This window comes from Lontra canadensis, unplaced genomic scaffold (assembly GCF_010015895.1).
Source record: "Lontra canadensis isolate GAN:19392208 unplaced genomic scaffold, GSC_riverotter_1.0 scaffold2, whole genome shotgun sequence".
Lineage (NCBI taxonomy): Eukaryota > Metazoa > Chordata > Mammalia > Carnivora > Mustelidae > Lontra > Lontra canadensis.
The window spans coordinates 3,129,477-3,144,737 of NW_022630996.1; positions in this window are offsets into that span (position 1 = coordinate 3,129,477).

Sequence of the window (15,261 nt, forward strand, 5' to 3'; positions counted from 1 at the left end):
TAAATATAGCTGCTTCGACTGCTGCTACTTCAATGTGACTGCAGAGCCCCCCATTACTGGAGTGCTTTTTCTGCTGTGGATGTCGCTAAGGCTTTCACATATCGATCCCATTTATTGAGACAGCACAAGAACTCAGAGACACAATTCCGTTGTTCCCACATTACCCATCAGTTAATGGAGTTTCAGGAGGCTTAGGGGGATTTACCTAACAATAGATGGCATATACAGAATTTGAACTGAGATGGCTGGAGGCTACAGGTAGCAAAAGGCAAAGGTGCAAAGAAAGGTGCTCGTGTCTGAACCCAGAACCTTATGCAAACGACAGGGCAACAAGTGCAATAGAAACGAACTGTTCCCTGCAGACTTGTTCAGTTCTGCTGCAGCAAATCGCCTAGAGGTTTCAGCCTAGCTTAACTTTGCAATCTCTTGGGAGGCTTTGAAAAAAACATCTACTAACTGAGCCCCAATGACTAGATCAAAATATCTGGAAGTGAGGTCCACGTATTAGGGGTTTGATAGTGAACATTCCAGCAAACAGACCAGTTAGCACCAGGAAGATAGGGTTATTTTGATCACAGTAGAGGAGACAGTTGTCTTAGTGGTGTTGAGGGGAGGGAGAGGAGGAAGAACTAGTGGATAGAAGAAATCACAAATAAATCTCCCAGCATTCTTGGGGCAAAAAATGACTGGAGGCTACATCAGTGCTTGCTGATACTGTCCCTACCTCCCCCCCCACCCCCACACACACACCGCAGACCTACCCTACAGCCACTAGAGACTCTGAGAAGATTTCTGTGTCTCAACAAATGTAGTAGCCAGGCAGTTCAGTAACTGTATTGTAGTTAAAACATACCTGATGAATGGATAAAGAGATGAAGTGATTTCAGTGTTCACTGGTTCGACATAAGTGCAATGGGGCTTTTCAAAAAACTGCTTACATTCCATAACACAAATTTTAATTGCCAAAATCCTCTTCCAAAATATCATGATTCTTCTTCATGACTATGTTAATTCAATAAACAACAAAGCACAATAAATGGAACAAATCTGGAGACTGATCTCATTGGGTCAAGGCAGCACCAATGCCACTACTAGAAATTTCTGCTAGTTTACAAAGTAAATCAGATCTGAGTGGAGTGAAATAAGGATAGAGCAGAAAATCGCTTTCAGTTGGATGGAGTTAACTCAAAAAGCTGGAAGCCATTTCAAAAGAGATCCTTAATAAATACTAAAATATCTGGCACTAAGATTACAAAACCATAGTAAGCCCAAGAAAATGCTTTACCTCTCATGGGCTACTATGCGGGTCTTCTGGAAGATTCAATTTACAAGGCTCGAGAAGGAATAATGCACCCACAATAAGTCAACGTTTCCCACATGAATGTACATTTTTCAAACTTGGTCTTAGAAGTACAGGAAGCTCACAGATATCAGATAAATCCCTATTTTGTCACAAAAGTATCAAAACATTCCAGAGATAAATAACCACATTATGGTTAGGAAAAACAATAGGAACCTTGTATGAAATGGCTAGAAGCATGCGGGAATATTACACATAGACTGCAAAATTCTATATGTGAGCCGTATACATCCACTTTTCTGCTCATTTCTATGGCATTCTTGAGCTAGACTGAAAAGACGTAAATGTTTCAGAAACCTAGGTTAAAAAAAAGAAGAAGAACATATGCCCCTTATAGGCCTTGCAGTGGAAGCAAATGTGTATTTGTTATTGATGGCTGATTTAAGGTACAGAAATTTTTTAAGAACTCTGCTCCAGGTTCTTTTTGTAAAACATGAATGCCCCTGATGGACAAATGAGTTCACATAATAAGTCTTCATGCAGACTTGCTCACGGAACCCCTGATTTCAGCCTAGGCATTAAATGTTTCTCTGAATTGGATTTAGAGACAAGATATACACAAATATATTGACAGAATTATAAAAGGCTTAACTCCTACTTTGTCCCTAAATAAGACATGCATGCCTGGCTCCCACCCCTAGACATCCTTATTTCATTGCTATGGGGTGTGACCTGGCATTTGCATTTTTTAAAGTTCCCTAAGTGAGTCTCATATGCAGCAAAGATTGCAAACTATGGTGAACTGAAGGCCCTGGAAACTGATGTAGTCATGGATCCAGCATCTAGGAGGAGATCAGTGTGAGGTAATTGAATCTTCACACAAGAGAAACAGGAGATTTGGGGAAAATTCTTAAGGCCTCATATCTCTATTTCTAGCTATCCCTGGGACATCCCTGTCCTTCCCAAGCTTGGTTCCATGAAGAAAATATACCTCCTTCCTAATAAGGCTATTAGATTTTGGGATTCTCCCACACGCCACTGAGCTCACTAAATGGCCCAGGGACAGAGACAGACACCTCAGGGTGCTCAAGCTTGGAAATAGGACCAGGACATAGTTCAATGGGTCTGCATAATAAAGGGAAACAGATTTCAAATTTTAGGGGCAATCATAAAGAAAAAAGTAAAAAGAGAGATTCTAGTAAGACAGTGAAAAGTTAGAATTCTCTTGGAGAGAGAGGTCAGTGAAAATTCTTCCTCTTATCAAAATTGCCCAAAAATCCTTTAGGAGGAAGGATGAATAATAGGTAACTTGTCAATGTCCCACAAATTACTAGTGCCTAATAAATGTCGCACAGGGTTGAATGTGGTTGCGTGGTGGGGAGATGTCTCAACAGGGAAAGTCCGGATAGGGTCACAGGATACGGTCTCAAGTTTACCATGTTCTAGACCACAGACAGATCAAATATACTATCTAGTGTCTGGAAACACTTACAAACAGAAAGTAACTATAAGCAATTCTCAGAAACAATCTGGAAAATAGGAGAGATGCCAGGATTTCCATGAATAAAATTATCATCATGTTAAGCTGAAGTGTAAGGAGGAGAACCCAAGCAGATTCTAGAAATCTCCCTGAGAAGAGGACACAGAGTTTGATCTGTAGAGAAGCTAAAATGACCAGATTTCAAAAGAGATGCACAGAGGTGCCTGGGTGGCTCGGTGGGTTGAGCCTCTGCCTTCGGCTCAGGTCATGATCTCAGGGTCCTGGGATCAAGCCCCACATCGGGCTCTCTGCTTGGCGGGGAGCCTGCTTCTCCCTCTCTCTCTGCCTGCTTCTCTGTCTACTTGTGATCTCTCTGTCAAATAAATAAATAAAATCTTTAAGGAAAAAAAAAAGAGAGAGAGAGAGAGATGCACAGAGAGCACCAGAGATCAGTATGCATTTCCTCTCAAATCTTCAGCTGAGTGCTGATCAACACAAGCATATGGTGAACCTACCGAGGCAGAAGGAAGCAAAGGTACAATTCTTGGGTATCAAAAAGACCAAGAAGGGGGAAAAGAAAATGTACTGCTGTAAAGTTTTTATACTAAATGTCAAGTGGTTGAAATATTTGAAGGTAGACCATGATATGTTAAACACGGATACAGTAAATCTTAGGGAAATGACTAAAAATAATAAGAAATGGGTATAAATAATAAATTGATACGGCAGTTAAAACAGAATTCTAAAAATTACTCAATCCAAAAGAAGGTGAGAAAAGGGGGAAAAACCCAAATGAAACAAGAAAACAATACGATAGTAGATTTAAACTCAAATCTACCAATGACTGCAATTAAGTTAAATGGTGTAAGCCAGTGATCCTCAAACAGGAATGATTCCGCCTTCTGCCAACACCGCACGATGTTTAGAGACCTATTCAGTTGTCACCTAGGGAGCAGGAGTGGGACTCAGGTGTTGGTGTCTAGTCCATACAGGCCAGGAATGCTGCAAACCATCGTAAGATGCAGACAATCGTACCCCACAAAAATCTGGCCTAAAATGTCAACAGTACCAAGGCTGAAAACCCTGCTCTACAATGTAAGAGGGCTATTGTCAGAGTAATCCCAAGTATGTGCCCTCTACAGGAAATCTATTCTAAATGTAAAGACACAGGTGGTTGCAAGAGGCAGGGGTTGGAAGGTGGGTGAATGTGGCCAAAAGCTATAAACTTTCAAATATAAGACAAATAAGTCCTAGGGATATAAAGTACAGCATGGTGACTACAGTTAACAATACTATATACTGCGTATTTGAAAATTGTTAAGAGAGTAGAACTTAAAAGTTCTTATCACAAGAAAAAAATTTTAACTATATGTGGTGATGAATTTAAACTTATTGTGTCATCATTTTGCAATATATGCTTATACCAAATCATTATGGTATACACCTAAAACTAATACAATGTTATATGTCAGTTATATATCTCAATAAGAAAAACAAATCTTTTAAGTTTGGGCCCATATGGCTTCATTGGTAACTTCTACCAAACATTAAAGAAAGAAAGAATGCCAATTTTTACACAGACTTTTCTAAAAACTTGGATTGGAGGAAATACGCTTCCAAGCATTTAATGAATTTAATCGTATGTTACCAAAACCAAGACATTAGATGAAAACAAAATTCCAGAACAATATCCCTCATGAACTTAGATGTAATGTAATGTAACAAACATTAACAAATAGGATCCAACAATATAAAAAAGATATTATGTCAAAAATAAATGACTTTTTTCCTAGGCATGTAAGATTGCATTAATATTTAAAAATCAACTGATATAATCTGCCATATTAACAAGATTTAAAAAAAGAAAAAACTTAATATTATTTGAATATAGAAATACCTTTGATAGAATTCAATACCCATTCTTAACTTTAATATAGTAAACAGAATAGAATATATCCTCCTCAATATGAGAATGGGTATCTGTAAAGATTATAGAGCAAACATAACATTTAGTGAAATGTTGAATGCATTCTTTCTAAGATTAAAAAAAAAAAAAAAGGCAAGGGGTTCCTGGGTGGCTCAGTGGGTTAAGCTTCTGCCTTCAGCTCAGGTCATGGTCTCAGGGTCCTGGGATCGAGCCCTGCTTCGGGCTCCCTGCCCAGCAGGGAGCCTGATTCCCCCTCTCTGCCTACCTCTCTGCCTACTTGTGATGTCTCTCTCTCTGTCAAATAAATAAATAAAATCTTAAAAAAAAAATAAGGCAAGGAACTTCTCTTCACCAAGGTACTAGAGGTCCTAAGCAACGGAATAAGTCAGAGATACAGAGATAAAAATAATACTGCAAGGTGAGAAAAAATTGTCTTTTTTACAGGCAACACAACTGCCTATGTAGAAGCCTGAGGGACTCAACACAAGGGATATTAAAAGCTAATCATTGAACATAGCGAGGTTGCAAGATACAAGGTTAATATACAAATGTCAATTCTTATCTGCTAGCAATGAACAATTGGAACTTAAAATGTAAAATGCAGCACCACTCATATTAGTATCAGAAAAATAAATACTTTAGGTATAAACCTAAGAAAATAGGTGAACCATCTATATGAGGAAAACTAGAAAATTCTGATGAAATAGCTAAATAAATGGAGATAGACTTTATGTTTGTGAATAGGAAGACAGAATATTGTCAAGATTTATTTCCAACTTGATCTATAGTTTCAGTGTTATCCCAATCAAAATCCCAGCTGATATTTTGTAGCTATCAACAAACTGATTTTAAAGTTTATATGTATTATACACAACTAATGAATTGTTAAATGCTACAACAAAAATTTATGTTGGTTAACCGAACAGAATTAAAAAAAGTCTTTTCCCCATATAAAAAATAAATCTATAAAATAAGTTTATATGGATATACAAAATGCCCAGTATAGCTAATATAATATTTAAGGATAACAAAGTTAGAGGACTGACAGTACCCCAATTCGAGAATTACTATAAAGATACAGAATCAAAACAGTGTAGCATCAGTGAAAGAATAGAAAAATAGATCAATGGGACCAACAGAGCCCCCAAATAAACCCACATGAATATAGTAAACTGATCATTGACAAAGGAGCAAAGGCGATTCAATGGAGAAAAAATAGTGTTTTCAATAAATGGTGTTGGAATACATGGATATCCATATACAAAAAATGAATCTGGACATAGACCTTACACCTGTCCAAAAAATTAACTCAAAATGGATCACAGGTCTAAATTCAATATGCAAAAAATTTTAGGTTGCTAGACAGTAACACAGGAGAAATTCTAGATGACCACAGGTTTGAAATTACATTTAAGATACGACACTTGGTTAATGAAAAAAATTGATTAAGTTGTACCTCATTAAAATTATAAACTATCTGGTGAAAAGACACTGTCAAGAGAATGAAAAATATAAGCTACAGACTGGGAGAAAATATTGGAAAAGTCCATATTTAATAATGTCATATCCAAAAAAGAAGTCTTAAAACTTAATACTAAGAAATTTAAAAAAAATTAAAAATGGGCAAAAAATCTGAAGAGGCATCTCACCAAAGAAAATACACAGATGGCAAATAAACATATGAAAAGATGTTCAACACCATATATTAGAGAATTGTAAATTAAAATAATATGATACAACTATGCACATATTAAAATAGCTTAATATTTAAAACACCAATTTCAAATGTTGGTGAGGATATAAAACAGTAGGAGCTCTCATTCATTGTGAGATTGCAAAATGGTACAGTCATTTTGGAAGACTGAGTTGCAGTTTCTTACAAAACTATGTGTAGTCTTACCATATGATTTAGCAAATGCATTCCTTAGTATTTACCCAAGTGAGTTGAAAACTTATGTCCCCATAAAAGTTTATAGCAGCTTTATCCATAATTCCCAAAACTTAGAAGCAACCAAGATGTTTTTTAATAGATTAACTGTGATACATCCGTGTAGTGGGATATTATTCAGCAGTAACAACAACAACAACAAAAAGCCATCATGTCATGAAAAGACATACAGGCACTGTAAATGAATATTAGTAAGTGAAAGAAGCCAATCTTAAAAGGATATGTATATATATATACTGTGATTCCAACTATATGACATTCTGGAAAAGGAAGAATATGGAAGCAGTAAAAAGTTCAGAGGTTGCCAGAGCTTGGGGAAAGGAGGGAGAATGCAGAGAATACATAAAAAAAGCACCAGGGATTTTTAGGGCAGTAAAACTCTGCAGGATACTATAATGGTAATTAAATGACAATATATGATTTTTAAAAATCCATAAAACTGTAGAACACAAGAGTGAAACTTGATATAAAATATGGACTTTAGTTAATAATACTGTATCAATATTAGTTCATCGATTGGAACAAACATATCACATCAATGCAAGATTTTCATCATAATAAGGGAAACTGTGAAGTAGGTGGTAGTGAGAAGTGGTATATAAGAATGATCTATACTTCCATTCAATTTTTCTTTAAACCTAAAAGTGCTCTAAAAAAAAAAATAGTCTACTAATTAAGAAGAAAAAGAAAGACAAAGACATTGTTGATTCAACCTCAGCCAAATTAGAGTAACAGGAACTAGACTTAGTTTCCCACTTAATTTTCCCACCTAAAACACTACAAAAATATGTAAAATAGTTTCTGGAAAGGACATCAGGCAATGAAAGAGAGTGATCTATGAGATGTGGAGAAAAGAATGAGTTTTTGAACTCTAGGGCCATGAATGCTTGTTACCTGGAGCAAGTTCATGGTCACGGGGCAGGGCAAGGGAATGCAGGTGAAGCCTGGTGGTATTCCTGCTAAGAATTCATCAGTTAATGAATGTGAGGAAATTACACAAAGTCTGGGAAGTATCAACTAGCAAGTTGAAAGGGAGCAATTCCAAGAGTGTGCACAAACCAAGTAGGATTTCTCTTCACAATAACCTAAATGAAAAATCTCATCATTGACAGGGCATCATAGAGAATACACAGAAAAATTCTACCTCAGTAAAAGAGAAATGTAGTTCAAGACAAACAGTACTCTTCTACCTCTTAGCAAATCTTAAAAGCAAAGCCGAAAGGAACAGCCTGTTTTTAAGTGATTTAACTAAATCCAGACCACGCGGAAGAATATATAAAGGGATGGAAAAAATTCAGAACCCAAGAACAGAAAAGTCTCAATGTCTTACATTCAATAAAAATGTATTGGTAATGCAAAAAAATCAGAAAAATATAAATGATGGATGAGGAGAAAAATCAATCAAAACCAACCCTGGAGGAGATGACTCAATTAGCAGAAAATTAGAAATGTAATCTAGATGTTCAAGAAGCTGGAGGAAATATTAAGCATTATAAGTAGAGACAGAGAAGTTATAAAAAAGACCAAAATCAAGATTAAAAATTCAATGTTTGAGATGAAAAACTCAGTGGTCGTGATAGACAACAGATAAACCATTACAGAAAACTTATAGTGAACTTGAACACCTGCCAATAGAACTACTCAAAATGGAAGAGAGAGGGAAAAAACAACAACACATTTTTAGTGATCATTGCTGAAAAATTAAGGGCCTAATACACATGTAATTGGAATCCCCCAAAGAAAGGAAAGAACAGAAAAAAATATTTGATGGAAGAATGCCCCCAATTTTTTGAAACATGATAAAAACTCTTAACTCTACAAACAAGTACAATGAGCCACAAAGAAGAAGGAAGTGGAAGACGAGGAGGAGGAGGACAGTATACCAAGACCCATCATAATCAATTGCTTAAAATGAGTGATAAAGAGAAAACCCTACCAAAAATATAATGATATAATGAAAAAAGACACCTTGTGGGGAGAGGAACAGAAATAAGAATGAAAGATTTCTTGTAAACCATGCGAGACAAGAAGACAGTGAACACCAAGAGGGAAAAAACAAACAAACAAACAAACCTTTCAACCTATAATTCTACGGCCAGAAAAAATACCTTCCAAAAATGAAGGCAAAATAAAATTTGATTCAGACATAAAAATGCCAAAAAAGAATAATCAGCGGTAGACTTCTACTATAAGAAACAGTGAAGGAATTCCTTTAGGAAATGGGAAAATAACACCAGAGGCAAATACAGATCTATGCAGAGGAATAAAGGACACTGGGAAGGGTAACGACTTGTGTAAAGTTTTTAAACTATTTTTCTTATTATTTAAGGATCTTTAAAAGGTATAGGACAGTTTTGTTTTGTTTTGTTCTGTTTTTAAAGATTGTATTTATTTATTTGACAGGCAAAGGTCACAAGTAGGCAGAGAGGCAGGTGAAAGCAGGCTTCCTACTGAGCAGAGAGCCCGAAGCAGGGCTCCATCCCAGGACCCTGAGATCATGACCTGAGCCGAAGGCAGAGGCTTTAACCCACTGAGCCACCCAGGCGCCCCTATAGGACAGTTTTAAGTAAAAATAGTTAACAATGAATTTTCAGTTATACATTTAGTGTATGACAAGACAAAAGACAAGAGGGGAGACTGACATACATTATGATATAGTTCATATGCTGTCAAGTGGCATAATTGTTGCTTGAAAATAGACTGTGACAATTTAAAGATATATACTATAAATGTTAAAGCAGCCATTAACATAACATGACAAATGGTTATAGCTAATGAGATGCCAAAGAAACTAAAATTGAACCATAAGAAAAATAATTAATGCCGAAAGAGGCAGGAAAATTGAGCAAGGGGAATAAAAGAACAGATGGGACAAATGGAGAACAAATAAGATATTAAATTTAAAACCAACCATATCGGGGCGCCTGGGTGGCTCAGTGGGTTAAGCCTCTGCCTTTGGCTCAGGTCATGAACCCAGGGTCCTGGGATCGAGCCCCACATCGGGCTCTCTGCTCAGTAAGAAGCCTGCTTTCACCTGCATCTCTGCCTACTTGTGATCTCTGCCTATCAAATAAATAAATAAAATCTTTAAAAATAAATAAATAAATAAATAAAACCATATCAATATTCACATAAATTTAAATGTAAATATTTAAATATATTTTTAAAGAGGAGGTTATTGTCAGGTTGGATGAAAAAGCAAAAATTAACTATATGCTGCCTAAAGAATTACATATGAAATACAATAACATTAATGGGGTAAAAGAAATAGAATATAAAAGGACATACAATGCTAACAACAATAAAAAGAAAGCTTGAATGATTATATTAATATCAGGTAAGTTTACTTAAGAAAAAAGAACATTAACAGAAATAAAGAGTATCATTCCATAATTATATATGAATCAATATTTCAAGAGAACATAATAATTGCAAATATTTATGCATCTAATAATAGAATTGGAAAACCTGGTAAAACTGCAAGGAGAAATAGAAAAACCTACAATTATAATTGGAGATTTAAATACTACCTTCTCAAAAATTGATAAAACAAGTGGACAGAAAATTGATAAGGATAGAGAAGAAATAAACAATACTCAATAGCACTGAGTATTGATCAATTTGATCTAACTGACATTTATAAAATCAACAGCAGCAGAATATGCAATCTTTCCGATTGCACATGGAACACTTAACAAAGTCGACTATTTCCTGGGCCACTAACAAGACTTGTTGATTTTTTAAAAAACCTAAATTGTACAAATATGTTCTCTGACTGCAATGGAATTTAATTAAAAATTAACAACAGAATGATATCTGAACAATTCCAAATATTTGGAAAATGTTCTTCTAAACTTAACAGATTTAAGAAGAAATCCAAAAAGAAATTAGAAAATAGTTTGAACCGAATGAAAATGAAAGAACAACATAGCCAAATTTGTGAGGTAGAACCCTAGTGGTACTTAGAACAAACTAAGGTTATCAGAGAGGTGGTGGATGGGGGGGATGGGTAAAATAGGTGATGGGGATTAAGGAGTGCCCTTGTTGTGATGAGCATGGGATGTTGTATGGATGTAATGAATCAGTGAATTGTACACCTGGATCTAATATTACAATGTATGTTAGCAAACTGGGATTCAAACAAAAAACTTTAAAAAAATTTAAAACACCAAATGCTTATATTAGAAAAGAAAGTTCTCAAATCAATTATCTTGATTTCCACTTGAAGAAACTAGAAGACCAATTTATCTCAAAGAAAATATAAAAAATAAAATAAAGATCACAGCAGAAAACAATGAACTAGAAAACAGAAAAATGATGAAGAAAGCCAATAAAACCAAAAGCTATTACTTGGGACAATCAATAGAATATATAAAATCATAATCACAATGATTAGGACAAGGAAGCTAGAAGATATAATTATTAATAACAAAAATCAGAAAGGTGCTACTACCATAGATTTTACATATAGGAAAGGTAATTAAATGACAGTTTGGAACAATTTTATGCTGATAATTGACAATTTAGATGAAATGAAAAATTTCTTGAAATATACATACTAAAATCTCAAGCAAGAAGAAATATGTAAACTGAATAATACATGGCTATTTTGTTTTGTAGAAAAATATTCCATACATGTAACTAGACTGTCTACAAATAGGTCTACACATACACAATGACTTGATTTTTGACAAAAGAGCAATGGCAAATTCTGTCAAAAAAGTGTTTTTTTTTAATCAATGGTGCTGGAATAATTGGTTACCTATATGTCAAAAAATGAGCTTTGATCCATACTTTACATCATATGAAAAAAATGATTCAAAATTGATCATAGACCTAAATATAAAATCTAAAACCTTAAAACATCTAGCAAAAAATAGTAGAAAATATTTGTAACCTTGAGCTAGGAAAAAATTTCTTAGATTTAATTAAGCAAGACTTATCAACAAAATTTTAAGAATTTCTACTTTTTCAGAGACACCATTAATAGCATGAAAAGACAAACCACAGACTTGGAGAAAATATTTGCAAATCACCTATCTGACCAAACCATTCTACTCCTAGATATTGTCCCAAGAGAAATAAAAGCATGCATCCATCTGAAACTTGCACTTGAATGTTCATAGCAGCTTTATTTATAATAGTCAAAAACTTGAAACAACCTAAATGTCTAAAAACAGTGAATGGATAAACATATTCTGGTATATCCATCCAGTGGAGTAACAGTCAGCAATAAAAAGAAATGAACTGTTGGTAGACACTGTAACATTGATGATTCTTAATCATGCTGAGTAAAACAGTCATATCCAAAAAAAGTACATACTGGGTGATTTTATTTATGTAAAATTTTAGAATGAGAAAACTAATCTATACTGACAACAGATCAGTTGCTACTTGGGGAGTAGTGGCTGGGATAGATAGTTTATAATTGGGCATGAGGAATCTTTTTGGACGTGATGGCAATGTTCACTCTTGATTATAGTCATGGTTTCACAGGTGCGTGTGTATGTTTGTGTGTATGTGTAAAAATGTTAATAGGTGTCGTTTAAACATGTGCAGTTTATCAAAGGTCAATTACAAATCAATAAATATTCTGTTAGGGGCATCTGGGTGGCTCAGTCGGTTAAGCATCTGGCTCAAGTCATGATCTCAGGGTCCTGGGATGGAGCCCCATGTTGGACTCTCTGCTCATTCACACCCTGCTTCTCCCTCTCCCTCTGCTTGTGCTGTTTCTCTCTCTGTCAAGTAAATAAAGTCTTAAAAAAATGATGTCATTAAAAAATAAAAAATAAATGTTTTGTTAAAAAAGATAACTTGATTTACTCAGAGAAGTGAAAACCGATGAAATTAATAGAATAAAAATAATTCTGAATAAAAGATTTTTTAAAATTCCAGAATAGAAGATCTAAATAAGAGATAAGCGAATTAAGAAATAAAAGAATAATTATGATACTAATAATAGCTAATGCACATTCAGCAGTTAATGTGTAACAGGCAGGCGTTGCAACAATGCCCTTGGTACATGGAGCGTAGGCTGTGGTGGCAGCCATGTTGGCTGTTGATATCTCATGGGTGCAACCCTCTCTGGTACTTCCCTTTGTCAAAGGAAGGGGCCCACCCAAGTCCAGGCCTCCCTTGTGAGGGGTTACTTGCATCCAATGATTGGTCCAGGCTGTAGTGCAAAAACTCCCCTGTACCCCTACCCTTGCTTTGATGAACACTCTGCAGATATCCCACCTCTAGAGCTCCCCATGGAATCATCTGACTCATTGTTGTAACTGCAGAGCAATTCACATCTCTCCCTGACCCATCCTTCAATCTCCTACAGGCCTCAATTCCCAGAAGCTTCTCCAATTAACCTGTCATATGCAAACATCAGAGCCTCAAAATCTATTTGCCAAGGAGAGTGATCTGAGAGAGTTGATTATCTTATTTCACCCACCAAACAATTCTCTAAGGTATGTTATGCCAGTATCTAGGTTTTAAAGTGAAAAAAGAGTGGAGGTTAGAGAAATTTGAAGTAACTTATCCAAGACCCCCAGTATAATGGTTGGAGAAGCTGAGAAAACAGAGGCCATTTTAATGACAAACTATACAGCCTTTGGAGTGTTTTAACCAGGAATGAATCATAAGAATCAAATTTAGTATCTTCTTTCCTAACATTTCAGGTGGGCATATTATATAAATGCTGAAAGCACAGTTTATCTTGATACATCAAATTACTTCAAATATGCTTTATAAGGTGAAATAAGATATAAATGATGGTATAGATAGATAAATGAAGGGCTAGTTTGAATCACTGTTCCCAATGAGTGTTGATTAATAGGGCTATGTCAGACTAGCCTGTGTGTCTTTTGACGGCAACATATTGTTAAGGCCTACACAGGCCTGCCACCTATTTAGCACTGATAAATGCTTGTGGAATTTAATTGAAATCCTCGGGAGTCCCTGATGGCTTGTCATCAGGCCCTATCCTTGACCTTGTCTTATGTGATATTTATATCAGTGAACTGAATGGAGCCTGCAATCATACTTACAAAGTCTGCAATAAGTGCTCCATTAAAACAGTACTAATAAATCACATATTCAAAGAAAATTAAAAGATATCTTATATAGCAATATTTATTCAAACATACTTATGAAGCAGCCAGTATGTTCTAGATCCTCTCCCAGCCACCAAAGCCAGAAAATTGATTAAAATATTTTTTGATTTTCTGGTATAAGAGAACATTTAATAGATTTTATGAGAAGTGCAAGATTTACTTTCCACAAAAGGAATGACATAATTTGGAGTAACTGATCAAGGCTTTGGGTTTGCATTGGGCAGAGGATACAATTATGGGAAACCTGAGAATATAATATTGTTATCAAGATTACCCGAGTCAAACTTCTTCTGCGTAAACAGAAAAACAACACAGAGCTAAATCAAAGGCAGTGTACCCAGCTGTATTCTGACTTGGTCAGACCATATCTATAATACTATATTCAAGCCGAGCACCACATTAAAAACACCACAGCTAACCAAACATTTAAAAATGACACATACAGTGGCAATTGTCCCAATCAAAAAGAAAGCAGTAGGTTTCTCTGTGATGCTTTGGAGAGGAGGGGAAAGAAAACTAGAATAGAACACATTTTGGTTTTACCTGGAAAACCAAACTTTGTAACAACTACACCAATCTGAAAAGAGGAGTGTTCTCTCTCAAGATATGGTGAGTCTTCTCTTGCAGGAAGTACATTTTTTGAAAAGAAGTTGTATAACGATAGCTCAATAACTTCTAAAATTCTCTATACTTCTAAAGAGCAGAGAGACCTTTTTGCTTTAGGATCAACCATTTAAGGGAATTAAATATCACTGTGATTTTTCATGGAGTTCATATATCCTGAAAAATAATGCACATATTTTTCCCTCAGTAATGTATTTCCCCCAAGAGAATATTCAGACAAACTCTCTGAGGAAAACCAAATTCAGAATGAACAATCTTTGTGGAATAAATTCCAACAAACAGATTTTACACCTTATTCTATTTATTTGAAAAACTCAGATTATTAACAATGCAGTAAAGATCATTCCCTACCCACTTGTCTCCTGACCTCAATCTACCATATAATTTACAGTGTCATTTCAAATCTTAGGATAATATCTATACATCCTGAATTAATGGAATATGGATATAATAATAATGTAGTTACTACTTTCGGTGTGAATTTAATGAACTGAAACAACAAATTTTTACATGTGTGTCATAAATACGATTTGGTACTTTTTCTTTCTTTAGGAGGAGCAAAAGATAAATAATATAAGACAAAAAAATACTAAATAAAATTTTGAATTCTCTCTAACCAATTAACAACTGCTATGAACATTGGGTGTATTACTGAAACTAGGTAAATATTTTGGAATTATCTTTTCTCTAAAGAGACTTAACATTATTTCTTTTTGCTAAGATTCAAAGAAGCTCTTAATTTCTCTCTCTGGAAAAAAAAATGATGAAAATCACTCACATGCTATTCATTAGAAAAGACAGACTACTAACCAGCTGTAGAACAATGAGTCTCATCCTGAAAACTTTCATTGAAAAAAAACTAAATGATTTAGTGATTTT